The 15450-nt window shown below is 48.9% G+C and overlaps 1 long non-coding RNA gene across 1 annotated transcript in view; it reads left to right on the plus strand.

Annotated features, from left to right (window-relative positions):
* The window catches only part of LOC144157698 (uncharacterized), a 57568-nt gene that overhangs the window by 25855 nt on the left and 16263 nt on the right, over window positions 1-15450 (plus strand). The window contains exon 2 of the long non-coding RNA XR_013319830.1: window positions 10036-10236. This is a non-coding gene — a long non-coding RNA (uncharacterized LOC144157698). The remainder of the gene's footprint in view (window positions 1-10035; window positions 10237-15450) is intronic.

The raw sequence follows: 15450 nt of genomic DNA on the forward strand, positions 1-15450 counted from the left end.
TTCACTCTCAATGGTTTGGAAACCGTCACTCACTTTCACATATTGCAAACGGTCGGAAAAATATTTTGGGAAAAATGTGAGGTATGGACCTCTGAAACCAAAATTGTCTAACTTTTGAAGAAGCACCGAATGGTCAATGGTGTCAAAAGCCTTTTCCAGATCAACAAACAGTGTGAGGACATTGTTGTTTTTATCAATTTCCCTGCAAATAAAGTCATTGAATTCTTCCAGCAAGCTCATGGTGCTCAGACCGCTACAAAATCCATACTGAGCATTACTGAATAAATTATATTTCGTACAAAATGACGTCACGCTTACGTGTATTATTTTTTCCAGAATACAGGGCAACGAGTTTAGTAGGGCGATTGGCCTATAATTACTATAGCTGCCTCTAGGGCCTTTTATGTATAAACGCCTGCTTACGCTGCTTTTCAGTTCCTTAGGAATTTGACATGTCAATAATATTTGATTGATAATGTACAGCAGAAGAGTTTTGATGCTGTTGAAATTGTGTATCAAATCTCTGATCCTAATTTTGTCTCTTCCTGGAGACTTCGTAATCGACATCGAATGGAAAATTCTCCATAAATCATATTCATTGACTGTTGGCATGTATGCGGAGTTAACAGAAAATTTGGTTTATTTAAACACATTCCTCAATATGTTATTTCTTGTCAGATTGTTTGCAGATTCAACAAAATGCTCATTAAAGTTATGGGCCAGAATCACCGAACTTGTACTTGGAAATGCAGCCTGAAGTGTTTTATCAATATTTCTTTTTGGTGGCTTGCCAATAATATTTTTTACCAAATCCTAGGTTTTTCGCGCATTTTTACGACATACGGAAAACCTGCTTAGTTGGTAGTACTTTTTTGCCCGCCTAATTTTTGCGGTAATTTTATTTCTCCGCTCTCTAAATTCTAGTCTTGGAGCGACATCATGAGGATTGTTCTGACATTTTCGTTGTAGTTTACTTTTTAGATAACAAAGTTTTATTATTTCCTGATCTATCCACGGGGTGCTAGGATTTCTTGGCCTTAAATTCACTTTTTTTTCGCTTTTTTGTATATTTCCTCAAACTTCTGAACGGCTAGGTCGTAAGCTTCTGTATGGTGGCGAGTGATGGGCGAATCCCAATCAAATGAACTTATTTGCTTATCAACTTCAACGTTACTGATTAAAGTGGTATTCTCAGTCATCGGTTGTACACTTGAGACTAGTTCACCTAGCACTGTTAAGGTTACAAAACAGTGATCAGCCACTTTTTCTTTGACAATGCTGCCTAGCAAATCTCTATTGGCCATAGTTGTCGAGATATGATTAATGGATGTTCGGGTGAGCTTATTCCCAAGTAGTTCCTCTATTGTGTATCCATCTATATGGTTTTCCATTCCATAACTTGCCAACAGGGTTAGATAGTTTACTGTTGCTGGTTTATTTGTAGCTTTTACGACTATATTACAATTACCGGCCGGTATAATTTGTTTAGAAGCGCCATACTTCCTAGAAATTATGACAGTTCATCTAAAAAACGGGGATATTTTTGTTTGGGGGCCTGTATACACCACAGACCAGATATTCTTCGTTAGCCTTTGTCATCAGTGTTCCCAAAATCTCGGCCTCACTGAAAACCACATCAATATGGTCACATAACCAATCATTCCTGACATACACGAGGATACCTCCACCTCTTCTATCTCTGCGGCATACTGCAAAATTTTGGAAATCTTTTATTTGAAACTGAGAACAGGAGTCCTCAGTTTATATTGCCGCGAACCATACATTGGGTTTGTTTATTTATGTTTTGCTTTTACCGCCCAGCTGCGCCGGTCTGCGTTATCTCTGCGCCAAGGGAAGCGCGTGTTCCATTCTTTCTTTCTGAGCCGCAGGTGTTATCTGTTGTGATAGGGAGAGCATTCCGATTTAACGTGAACAGCCCAGAATAATCTTCTTGGATCTACTATGTTCTCGATGCGAATCGACGTTTCGAGAACCACGCACGCCGAAAGATAAAAAGCCTGCAGTGCGGACGCCGGGGCATTCGGTTCGACGACACTCGCCTGTGCAAGTCACTTTGTTGACCGCTGCTTCGCCGCCTCTGTATTCTTTTGAGTTGCTAGGGGAGCAAAAGTTCGCTGCAATAAACGTATTTCTCATTCAAGACAACTGCTTCGTCCTTGTCTTCGTGACATCTGGTGGAGATGCTGGGTACGCACCCTTCATGCCCACTACAACCTCTAGAAGCCGCCAAGCCAGTCCAACAAGAGCCAGCCTCCGCGTGCAAGATTTACCACCCGAGTTCGGTCTACTACCGGAGAAGACGAAGAAGAAAGACGTCGCAACCAGCACCATGCTCAACCAAGCCAATCCTCCTGTCGTTCTGCAGCAGCCACGGGAACCGCCATCATTCCGAGGAGCCCCCGCAGAAGACCCAGAAGAATGGTTGGAAAAACTGGAGCGCGTCCGGAAATTCAACAGGTGGGACGACGCAGAAACGTTCCGGCACGTTTTCTTTTACTTGGAAGATTCGGCTCGCACTTGGTTCGAGAACCACGAGAGCTCCTTGACAAACTGCGCTCAGTTCAAAAGCGAGTTCACTAAGACCTTCACTACCGTGGTCAGGAAAGAACGCGCAGCACTTTTACTCGAAACTCGAACGCAGCACCCCAACGAAGGGGTAGTGATCTTTGTTGAGGAGATGAAGAGGTTGTTTCGACGTGCGGATCCGGAGATGACAGAAGAAAAGAAACTAAGGTTTCTCATGCGAGGGGTAAAGCAGGAGCTTTTTGCTTGCCTTGTCCGCAATCCTCCCAAGACGGTAGCCGAATTCGCGTCTAAGGCGGCCGCGATGGAGAAGACGCTGGAAGCTCGAACGAGGCAGTACGATCGCCCGGTCAACGTAATGGTTTTTGAGACGATCGGTGCCGGGGCTACAAGCTCCGACACACTGCGTGAGACCATCCGAGCAGTGGTCAGGGAGGAGCTTCGGAAGCTTTTTCCGACGACGCCGCAAACTCAAGTGGCTTCCCTGACTGACGTCATCCGCGAAGAGGTTCAACACGCTTTGGGCACTTCTATGCCATCCGAGGCACCCCGGGAGACACAGGCAATGACCTATTCTGCGGCTGTTCGTCGACCCCGCCCTGCTCCAACCCGTCTACAAGAAGCTCCACCGTGCCGCCGTCCACTCTCGTCGCCGTCCCCACTCTCGCCGCCGTCGACCGTACCGCCGTACACAGCCCAAACCCAGACGCCGAGGAAGACTGACGTTTGGCGAACGCCAGATCATCGTCCGCTGTGCTACCATTGCGGGGAGGCCGATCACATCTATCGTCGCTGCCCGTACAGGAGACTCGGAATGCGTGGTTTCTCCGTCGACGCCCCACGCCCCCGACCCGGCCAGCGCCCTACTGAGATCGACGAATACCTGTCCAACACCAACCGAGGACCAGCCCGCTCATACCGATCGCCATCGCCCTACCCATACCAGTCGCCTAACCGCCGTAGCAATGCTGATTTCGCACGTGGAAGGTCCCCCAGCCCACGCGGGGGAAACTAAAAGCAGCAACTTCTGGAGGTGAAGTTGCTCTACGGCGAAATACTGGAAACCCTCCAACGACGCAAGGACGCACCGAAGACAGTGATTCACGACATGCCCTCGTCCCGACGACCCGACCCAGCCCTGACGAGACTCCTGAACACGACGACAGCTACACGGCGCGACGCGTACCCGACCTGACCGAGACGTCCGTTGAGAAGACGACGACAACGACGATGCACAGTGCCCGACCGTCAACACGTACAAGCAGAGATACGACGCCCCGACGAACCCGGAACTCGAGGAAGACTGCATCTGACGTCAAGGTGTCCATCGACGGCTTTGACGTAGTCGCCCTCGTAGACACGGCAGCTGACTATTCGGTAATGAGCGGACCATTTGCGTCTAAACTGAAGAAAGTTATGACCAGATGGGACGGTCCGCATATACGCGCAGCAGGAGGCCACCTCGTGACGCCAAGTGGAACGTGCACATCGCGCGTCACCATAGACGGCACGACGTACCCTGCCGCGTTCGTCATCTTGCCTAAGTGCTCCCGCGACGTAATTCTCGGAATGGACTTTTTGACGGACAACGGCGCAATAATTGATCTGCAGACCAAGTCGATAACTTTTTCCTCCGATCACTACATGACGCCGGAACCGAACCCCGAACACCGTGCAGCTGTAAGGATAGCCGATGATCATGTCACCCTGCCACCCCGCGCAAGTTTGATGATCACTGTCTACTGTGAAGGTGCTGCTCCTGACGTTGACGCTATCGTGGAGAGTGACCAAAGGTTGCTTCTCGACCGCGGTGTGTCTGTCGCAAGAGGCATTGCGCGCTTCAAGGAACACCAATCCCACATTTTGGTTACTAATTTCACCGAGGAGTACCAGCATTTGAACAAGGGCGCGGCAATTGCATTCCTTGAAGAAACGCAAGAAGCAAGTGACGTGATCGCGGTCGCCGACTTTGAACGCACCCCCGTAGAAACCTTCAAGCTCCCGCAGCCCTTCGACGTGAATCCGGCGCTACCGCAAGGACAACAGAACAAATTATTGGCTTTGCTGCGTCGCTATAGCGAATGTTTTTCGTCGAGCGCAAAACTACGTCAGACCCCTCTAGCGAAGCACCGAATAATAACCGAAGATGGAGCCCGACCTACCCGACAGTCACCGTACCGCGTCTCTTCACACGAACGGGAAGCCATCCGGACTGAAGTAGACGACATGCTCAGCGACGACATTATACAGCCATCGAAAAGCCCCTAGGCTGCGCCCGTCGTACTCGTAAAGAAAAAAGACGGCACATTAAGGTTTTGTGTTGACTACCGGCGACTGAACAAAATCACGAAAAAGGACGTGTACCCCCTCCCCCGAATCGACGACGCCCTCGAGCACCTCTGCCACGCGAAGTACTTCTCATCGATGGACCTGAAGACCGGCTACTGGCAAATTGAAGTGGATGAGAGAGACCGAGAGAAGACTGCATTTATAACACCAGACGGCCTATACGAGTTCAAGGTGATGCCGTTTGGGCTGTGCACAGCACCAGCGACGTTTCAAAGAGTCATGGACACTGTGCTAGGTGGCCTTAAGTGGCATACCTGCCTTGTATACCTCGACGACGTAGTGGTATTCGCCCGGACTTTCGACGAACACCTTGCGAGGTTGGAGTCTGTACTCGAGGCCATTCGTACGTCGGGGTTGACACTGAAGCCTGAAAAGTGCCGTTTTGCATACGAGGAACTCAAGTTCTTGGGCCACGTCGTCAACGGCGCGGCAAAAACTTCAGCTATCGCGAACTTCCCTAGGCCGAAAGACAAGAAGGGCGTGCGAAGATTTCTCGGGCTTCGCATACTACCGGCGCTTCGTCGCAAACTTCGCACGCATTGCAGAGCCACTCACGCGCTTGACGAAAGACAGCACCCCTTTCAGCTGGGAAAACGACCAAGAAAAAGCATTCTGCGAGCTGCAAAAACGCCTGCAAAGCCCGCCCGTGCTCGCTCATTTCGACGAAAATGCCGAAACGGAAATGCACACGGACGCAAGTGATATAGGCTTGGGTGCCGTCCTTGTCCAAAAGCAAAGTGGCTGCGAAAGGGTAATCGCCTCTGCCAGCCGTGGTCTGTCGAAGGAGGAGAAAAACTATTCTGCCTCTGAGAAAGAGTGCCTGGCTATTATATGAGCGATTTCAAAATTTCGCCCATACGTGTATGGAAGGCCATTCAAGGTTGTAACAGACCACCATGCGCTGTGTTGGCTCGCCAATTTGAAGGACCCCTCTGGCCGTCTTGGGCGATGGAGCTTGCGCCTGCAGGAGTTCGACGTTACAGTCGTTTATAAATCCGGCAGGAAACACTCCGACGCCGACTGCCTGTCCCGCGCCCCCGTCCATTGGGTTTGTTTATTTGTGTTTTGCTTTTTCCGCCCGGCTGCACCGGTCTGCGTTATCTCTGCGCCAAGGGAAGCGCGTGTTCCATTCTTTCTTTCTGTGCCGCATGTGTTATCTGTTGTGGTAGGGAGAGCATTCCGATCTAACCTGAACAGCCCAGAATAATCTTCTTGGATCTACTATGTTCTCGATGCGAATCGACGTTTCGAGAACCACGCGCGGCGAAAGATAAAAAGCCTGCAGTGCGGACTCCGGGGCATTCGATTCGACGACACTCGCCTGTGCAAGTCACTTTGTTGACCGCTGCTTCGCCGCCACTGTATTCTTTTGAGTTGTTAGGGGAGCACAAGTTCGCTCCAATGAACGGATTTCTCATTCAAGACAACTGCTTCGTCCTTGTCTTCGTGACAATATTAATTTTAGTTAGGAATATTGTATCTAACTCCATTAAATATTTCAAAATGAGCACTTGTAATGTACTAAAATGCTTGTGCAAGCTTCTAACATTGACGTGCAACAGCTGGATTGGTCCCGATTTTCCGGTTGCCCATTCATTTTTACCTTTCGACCAATCACTGAATAAAATATAGCTTTCCGACATGTTTAGATGATTTTGTGTAATGCTTCTAGATTATAAATATGAAATGCAGAAACTTTTTCTTTTTTCCTGACAAATATACGCTCATGCCGGATCCAGACAAAGCGATAGTGCCTTTCTCTTGCCCGATTCTTTGGTTCCCCACCTAACGAAGTGCACGAGTATTATATATAAGTTGACAAATGACACAGAAATATTCGCCGTGGAGCACAGAGTAGAACAGGCCTTCCATTTCATTTGACATAGCACTAGTAGCACCAGGCAGTCCTTTTTGTAACACTGTGGTCACGTCCTTGGAGCTACGGGTTTCGAATGGGTCCGTTATTAAAAACAGCGCAAACGACGGGACACGAGTAAAAACAAACAGGGATGCACAGCGCCCGCCCATGTCTGTTTTCACTCGTGTCCCGTCCTTTGAGCTGTTTTTAATAATGGATTCCTACCGACTCGCCAAGCTTCACACTCTCGTTACGAATGGGTCATGTAGCTCTAGCAAGTTGAGCTAGAGCCGCAGAAACCCTTCGAGAATCTTCTGCCATGATTCATATTCAGTCACTATCGCTCGGAGTGGGCAGATCACCTTGTATGTGTTGGCAGCGAAAGAGACTTTCCGTTCTCGGCCTTTACTTTTCTTTACTGCTTTTGCCAGATTTTTCATATTCAACTCGTTCAGCCTTTTGACAGCAGGCGATTCTGCCTCCTTTGGTAACATACCCGTGGTTTAAAATGTTTTGAATGGCTTGCGATGCTTTTTCACCGAATGCCTCGTTCGGCACAACAAGAAACCCTCATTCTTTGTCCGACGTCAGCAACGTAAGGCTGTGTTCTCTGAAATACCTGCAGTCCTTTGCAGCTCTCCTTGTTCGTCGCCATGGTGGCCGCCACCATGGCTGCACATGGTGGCGCATGCGGTGACTTGGTTGTTCACAGACTGGGTCGGCTTCTTCTATTAAATATCAGTTGCTAGTCCAGGGTTGTGTAGTCTCGTCTCTCCTTGTGCTTTGCGTCCTTTTCTGCTGGTTTCCGTTCCGTCGTAATGGGCGCTACCGTTGTAATCACAGGATTGCGCGGCTTGGGACAGAGGCATCACGTGGGGGCTTTCATTTGTCAAAGCGGTGTCGGTGGTGGCGAGGAGGAGCGCCGCAGCGACGTCGAGTAAAACTGGGTTGTTACACATAGACTGCTTCGCAATAAAACGCAACCGTAAATGGGTCATTGATGGCCAAGTTTGCAACTAATGGCTGTAAAAACCAACCCATATGTGGTAGAAAAGCGCCTTTCTCTGAAAGGGCTGCCCGATATGCGCACCCATATACGTGGGTGCGCATATCAAAGAAACAATTGGAGGCTGATGAGTTTGGCTTTGCGAACTTATGAAGCCCTATTTGTCGACGCCAGTTTCTGTTTTCCTTTCTTTTTTCTGCGTGTTGCAGCCTTATATTGGGTGGTTATTTGAGCCATCACCGACTCCACTCCGGGTTTGTACTCACTGGCAGACGCTGCCACACTTTACATGCCTCGTAGGGTAGCATCAACCTGAAATTCGACTTGCACAATCACATGGCGGGTGCTACGTTTTTAGTGGGCCTCCTTTGCGACGGAGTGTCGACGGTATAACCCTTGCGCCGTCAAATATGTGGGAGGTGCCCCGGAGTGCCATTACTTATATAAATGACGTTTCCCGCAGGACTAAAAATATGGCTGAAAAGCACGCGTGGTGACCGTCTTTTGGTGTATACAGAAACCCTCAAGATTGCGTAAAACGGCGAATGGGCATAAAAGCTCAAGGCGCAGTGCACAATAAAGCACACTAATCTATTAGTACCAAGCTGCGATAGCGCCGTATTTGAAGTGCCCCCTTCAAGCTTTCGGCACATTTGTTTGGCAACCGGCATTTTGCCCAAATACGCGCTTAAAGAAGCTTGTGTAATCTATCTGACTTAAAAAAATGCAATTTGGCCATGCAGTGAAAAGCCTGAAACTTCTCCCCGCGTTTACAAAACGCGATGGTGCCAAATTGATATTGTGACACGCTTAAACAAAGTCTTCGAAGCGTGCGTGATAGATAAACGCGTTCCGCAAGGGGTGAATACTCTATAATGGGATGACCGCACATGAACAATCGCCCACGTGGGGGTATGTGCGAGACACCACATAGCGCATAGAGAAAGAGGCACTGAGGAGGATAAAGAAAAGATTGGTCGTGAAATTGCGCTCCCCATCGGACGCCTAGTTCGAGGGACGAAGCCACTGCGGCAGTCGGTTGGACTTCCAGTGTACAAGGCCGACGCCACTGCCAATCACCAGGTACAGCCTGCACAAATGGGCTATCGGCAAAGTTCTCCGTGTCTGAACGTCGGGTGCGAATGAAGCACCGTCGCTGTCACCGGCTGCTGCTGTTCCCCTGCAGTTTGCTGCCAGACCTCGGTCACCGCTGCCGTCACCCGTGAAGTCCGGGTACTTCCGCCAGAACTGCGAGACTGTTGTGTTTTCCTCCTCCATGATTTTGGTGTCATATAAACCATTTGACGCGTACCAGCCTGTCTGTCTCACTCGAAGATCTCGCAACAGCACGGTAATCCTGGGTACCCGCCGATATCATCACATACTCCATCTGTAGCCCTTCCGAAAGATGAAATCATCTACCAGGATGCGCTATTGGCCAGGCCAATGACTGGGCGGGCGCACGTGCGGGTCGGGCATATTGTGGCGTTTGTGTATGTCCGCTTCATGGCAATAATATGAAGTCAGCCTCGCTTGATGTTTATATTGTCTGGAGCAGTAAGCGAGTGCTTATCGCTGCTGTTCAGAGCTTTTCTTTCTGATTTGCTACTTTTTCACCAATGCACGGTTTCTGGTCAGACAAAACCAAACCACCTAGCACAAGTTCGAACGTAAGCAGTCAGCGTACCTGATAGCTGAGCAACAGTGCCACTGCACCATCTCGTTCCCTCACTGCGTAGTTGACCTCTTTGCGCTAGCGCTCCAGTATCACAGAAACACGCCCGTACTCCTAGCTTAGTGTGGAGATGTGCCTTAATAGATTAGTTGGGCCAGTTTGTATTCACATAGAGTTCTGGTAACTGAGGAAGGCTTGGGTTGGGGATAGGTGGCTATACATCGTTTGAACCAGCAGCGCAAGGATGGTAACTGTTTGCTAGGCATGGTGTGGTATTATTGCAACAGTATGTTTCCAACTATTGCTCTGGCTTCGTTATTTTCCTCCTTTTAACAGAGGTGTATTTGCCTCGTAAAGGTGTGAGGAGATTTCCATTCTAAATCAAGACAGTTCCGTTAAGCGAGAAATATGTCACTCGTGTGCGTACAAGTATTGCTGTCATGGCAGCGTATATGGAAATAATACGCTGTCAACTGTTTTATCTCTTTGCTCATGCTCAGTGTAAACATTTCCGAATGCTTTGTTCTTAAGTACTTTACCCTTTACCCTTAAGTACTTTACCCTTTACGCGAACTTTACCCTTGAAATAATTTTTCCGTACAGGTGGCCTTACATATGATGAAGACACAGAGCTTGAAGCGGAAGTCGATACTGGTAAGAAACTTCCAACGCCTGCCAATCGCCAACCACCTGTCAAAACTGTTCGACCTGGGAAGAACCAAACAACGGTGACAACCACAACGACACCGGCTTGGATTCAGGAAACAGAAGGTCCCACCGAACCGGTGGTTGAGCTGCCCCCAGGTTGGAGATTTGTTCGTGCAGTTATAACGCTAAATTCTCATCTCTATGTGGCGGGCAAAAAAAAGATTGGTGTTATGGCACTTAGTTGGGCAAAGAGAATATAAATCGCACAGAAACATTGTTGCAGAGGATAGATAGAATAGCGTATTTTATTTTTGGCGGCGTAACCAAATTGTGCACAGTATGAGGTGAACTTGGAACATCGTTAGAAAACACGTAACCCTAGGAACAACTGAAATGACCAACCGGATACCTCCAAACAAACGATGTTGAGTAAAACCGGCTCAAAGTTTAAAGCAAAGCTTTCTACCCTTACCAGTCAACGGTGCTTTCTTAGCGTGTGGGACAACAAACTCCCAACGCGTCGCAGGCGGGGGCGGTTTAGGGAGGGGGTGGAGGGTTTGACTCATGGAGCACACTACAAATGGCGTGGAAAATTTTACCAGCGTTCCTCGCGCGGTAGTGCCTGCTCACCAGCGGCGGCATAAACGGTACTGCTTTCTCATCTGCTTTACCGACAGTTGTTTTGGTCCCGTTTTTGTGCAGCTTTGTGTACATTGCACGGTGCCTTCGCACGGCTTGAATGACTTGTTCGACAGCACTTCCAGGGTAACCCACACCCGACGGAATTAAGTGGTTCGTACGGCAAACACACGTGAATGACTGGTCTGCAGGGCGGGAAAAGTAAATGTACAGACCACTTACACAACTCTGACCTCTAGAGAAACGCTTCCTTTTGCCACTGCTTGCCACGAATGGGACGCCGTTTTCCAAATTGGTGATTACCAATTCGGTTGTGTTTTACGAGGTGTACAAACTTTATGGGCAATCCTCGCTGCACCGATGATGATCTCATCGGTGGCGGCCATCACGCGGGAGCAGCTGACGCTCGAGCTGCTTCGTCTTCGTCAGTTCGCCATCTTGAAAAATAGAACACCACCGCTTCACCGGGACGTCTCGGTCCTTGGTCTCTCCTCGTATTTTATAGAGGTATTAAAAATGGCGAAAGTAGCAACTGGCTCTAAAAAATAGCTAATATAAAGGTTCCCTCAGCTTTCTCGCAATTCTCAAACTTACAAAACTAACTTAAGTTAAACCTGGATGTAAGAAACTTGCATTTACGAATTCCTATTTTTAAAGAAGTTTTTCAATTCCCCATTCCTAGCCCCATTGAAGCCCTCGCGTTTCCAACGTTTATATAAGGAAGGCGTAACCTTATGTAACGAACTCGCTAGGCTTATCAGTCAGGGTTTTTTGCACGTGTACCAAAAAATAGATTGGCAAAACGCGCTAACTTAACGAATACTAGCAGTGGTTAATATGGAGCCAGTCGCTACAAAAACGTTTAAAATCGCTGCAAACAAAATTTGTCATGCTGATGAAGATGATGAAAGGAGTGGCAAGCGCCATGCTATGGCTAACATAGAAGCAACGTGAGATTTCGCGTGTGTACCGGGACACCATGTCGCAAGGGTAGTGTTATAATCAGCCTGTGTACCCGGCGATCGCAAGCATGGACCCGTCGCACCCACGCACGGACCTCGGCGCAATTAGCGCGTTCGTCGGTATCGGCTCGCGCCAGGTGTCAATCCGCATTGAATAGAGCGGTTTATCAACCCTGCGTAACCATGCCCCTTAACCACTAGGTGGCTGTGGGGAAAACGAGCAGGCGTGTCCGGGCACCCGACTTCCTGAGCCGTCGCAGCCCGGGCGTTTCGGGTGAAACGGCAGAGGCGTCTTCAGAAGAGCGACCATGAAATGTGTAACGGGCGAGCATCGTTAGTCGAGCCCTGCAGGCGCGCCCCGTACTCGAACAAAGAGTCTTCTCGTACCGGCGGTGCCATCACCTCCTCTCCTTCGTGGTTGCATGGACGACACCCACAACAATTGCCCATGCGATGTCTCCTGAATTCACACACGTAACTCTACAAAAAGCGAAACCAGAGATTCCGCCAGGCGTTGCCTGGAATTCGTGGGGGCGTTGTTCCGACCGCAGCAGCAGCCTCTGCCACGGCCGGGCTAGTGTGGCCCACGCAGCCGCTGTAACCCGGCCGTGATTCGGGAGAAAGAAAATGGAGAGGAGCGACTTTCGAAGCGTGAGACACCACAACCTAGCGACCCGGATGTGCTAGCGTGGGGCTGCACCACCGCACGACACCAGCGCAAACACCGAAACAGTTGGGCTTGTGAGCTTAGTGGTCCCCATTGAAACCAGTTTATACTACAGCAGACTCGGTAAACGGAACATCTAAGGGCCACACAAATTATTTTCATTTAACAGAAGTTCCGGTTACCGAGAGAGATATACAATAGTGCAAATTTATGTGCGTGCACACTCTTATACAAATTCATGGGGCCCTAATCAATAGAAGTTGAATTTAGCCTATAGATTTTCAGAAAGCCGAAAACTACACGATGATTAGACACAGCATTCACAAAGTTATTAGATGCGACTGCATCTCATTCACTCGCCTTGTCCCTACATCTGGCGTTGGCGTTGTTGTCGGCGTCCGCCCCTCCCCCATTGTCCTCGCCGCGTGAGCTGCGCTCTCCGCGTGAGCTGCGGCTCTCTCCCCTCCGGTAGCGAACACTCTCTCGCGAGGGGCATTGGATTGGCTTCGAATAACTTAGCTTGGCTTGGCTTGGCTTGGCTTGGATTTGGATTGGATTGGATTGGATTAAAGTAGATTGTGCTGGATTGTTATGCGTCATAGCCGCGGCAGACGCACTAGCGCAGGCGCGTCCCCTCACTGTTATGCGCGCTATAAAACGCGGTGCCTGCGCCGCTCCGCTCCATCGTTCCAGCGCCGTTCCTCCGCTGTCCAACGCTGCAAAGTGAATCCCCTATGCGTCGCATCAACAGAGGGGTTCCCGCGAGGGGAGGTGGGAGAGTTTTTTGGCAACAATTAGTGGCTGTGGGGTAAAAATGCATATTTATTTTAGTCCTTGCAACAGCATCTTCAGGGTTGTTTTTTACATAGTATTTGATCTTTGGTAAATGTTTCAGATCCTGATTTGTTATTTAAAAAATTCCGACATCCGGCGTAGCTGACTGTGCTCTTTCAAGTGCGGCAGATTCTACGATAGCTGTCTCTTGAGATTCAACTTGCGGCTCAGCCTACTTCTCCTCTTCCTAATAGCACACCTTTGCAACAATACTCTACACCATCTTCTAAGGGCAAGTCGAAACATTACTGCCGATGTGTACATACTCTTCAAAGACTAGTGGGATTTTCTTTAACGCACACTACTCTGTTACCTCCTGCCGCTAAATGGCACCTTCACGGTCCCAATCCGGCAAATGCGGCAACTCATATTCAGGCATATCCTATAGGCCACCGAATTTAGAACGCAGCGCGCTGTAATGAAGCACAACTAGCAACACGATGGCACAAACGAGGCGGCAGAAGCTAAGCCCTATTACCTTGGCGACTTAAATCGAGATCTAATTACTAGAAGAACTGCGATGTTGCATTCGTCCCGCTATAACCGCTTACTACGAACGAGACAAGGCTGATGAGGCCAAGAAGGCTAAACAAACGAAAATTCGGAACCGGAAATAGCTGATGCTCACAGCAATGGGTCTGACAAGCAGGTTCATTTTAGGTTCCGTTTACACGGTCACGAGGAAATGATAGTTCTTATTACTGAAAGTTTTTACTTTATCTTAGCGCAAAACCAACCAACTTACTGGCAACTGTTCAGTTTAAGCGTGAATTTCGATTCAGCGATTTTCGTTTTTGGAGATACTACTGTAGTTAGTTTAGTGAGTTTGAGAAATACGAGAAGGCGGGGGAACTTTTATAATCGCTACCTAGCAGAACCAGTTGCTACTTCCGCCTTTTGTAATACCTCTTAAAACACCATCGAATCGGTAATCATCAATTTGGAAAACGGCGTCCCATTCGTGGCAAGCAGTGGGCAACAGGAAGCGTTTCTCTGGCTGCCAGACGTCTGTATGTGGTCTCTATATTTTATTTTCCCGCCATGCACACCAATCCTTAACATATATTTTTCGTACGACCACTTAACGCCGTCGGGTGCGGGTTACCCTGGAGGAGGTGGCGGACAACTTAACCAAGCCGGGGAAAGGCACAGTGCAATGGACGCGAAGCTGCATCAAAACAGGCCCAAAACAACTGTTGCTAAAGCAGCCGACAAAGCCGTACTACGGACGCCGCCGGCCGCGAACAGGCACTTCCGCCTGTTCGCGGCCGGCGGCGTCTGGGCAAAGAGAACGCTGGGCAAATTCGCCGCGCCAAAGCTAGTGTGCTCCATGAGTGAAACCCTCCGACCTCACTTCCTCCCTCCCGACGCCGCCGCCTCCGACGCGTTGAGAGTTTGTTGTCCCACACCACGAAACAACCGTTGGGTGGTAAAGCTAGCAAGCTTTGCTTTAAAACTATGGTATGTAAAACTACGGCTTTTGGTCTTCAGGCATTCTTGCGCCGCCAAAAACACACATACAGAACTACATTTGCAGTGGAGTAAGTTTTGATTAACCATAGTCCTTTTCAAAACAACCGCATCCATACCATTTCAAAAGGAGTGCAATTTGCTCATATTTGACGACGGAAGTTGCTTCTGTATGCCACCCACAATTTTTAACTATATTACAAGTAATTGGACTTTATTATACGCCTCATCCAGCGTGTTACCTAGTCCAGTAAAATTTAGATCGAGCATTCTACGATTCCCAGGCAAAATTGTATTTGGAAATTTGATTCAATTGCTGTTAACTTTCTTGTGAACGGGAATGGTGCTATTCCCGGACACCTTCCACAACTTCGTCTGTAGCCGCTGCCTTCCGGGCACGGTGCGGAAAAGTGCAATTTTGAGTTCCTCAGCCTATTCTAGCCGCGTGTACTCTCTCGATCGTATTCACTCGCAACTAGCTTTGGTGCGTGACTACCCCAAGCTATGCGAAATAAGGTGTACAACGTGGGTCTAGAGCATTTTGCCCACGCCAGCCATGTCCGAGAACTCTACGCTTCTGTTTACCTTTTCTGGCGGGCGCTCGGTTTGCCTTTCTCAGACCAATTCAGCGGAGAGGCTGTATTGTTGTCGGTGTGCGTGCTCACTGGCTAGCTGGGAAATGTTTCTGCGCCACAAATTAATTCTGGGACCATTTCTACGCGCTTCTAGGTCTCCCCTCACGTTGCATGAAGGATAAGACCATAACGCTTTTGGTTTTGAAAACAACAATGAAAAAAA

The sequence above is a fragment of the Haemaphysalis longicornis genome, unplaced genomic scaffold (assembly GCF_048455015.1).
Source record: "Haemaphysalis longicornis isolate Haplotype H1 unplaced genomic scaffold, Haemaphysalis longicornis Haplotype H1 scaffold_10, whole genome shotgun sequence".
NCBI lineage: Eukaryota > Metazoa > Arthropoda > Arachnida > Ixodida > Ixodidae > Haemaphysalis > Haemaphysalis longicornis.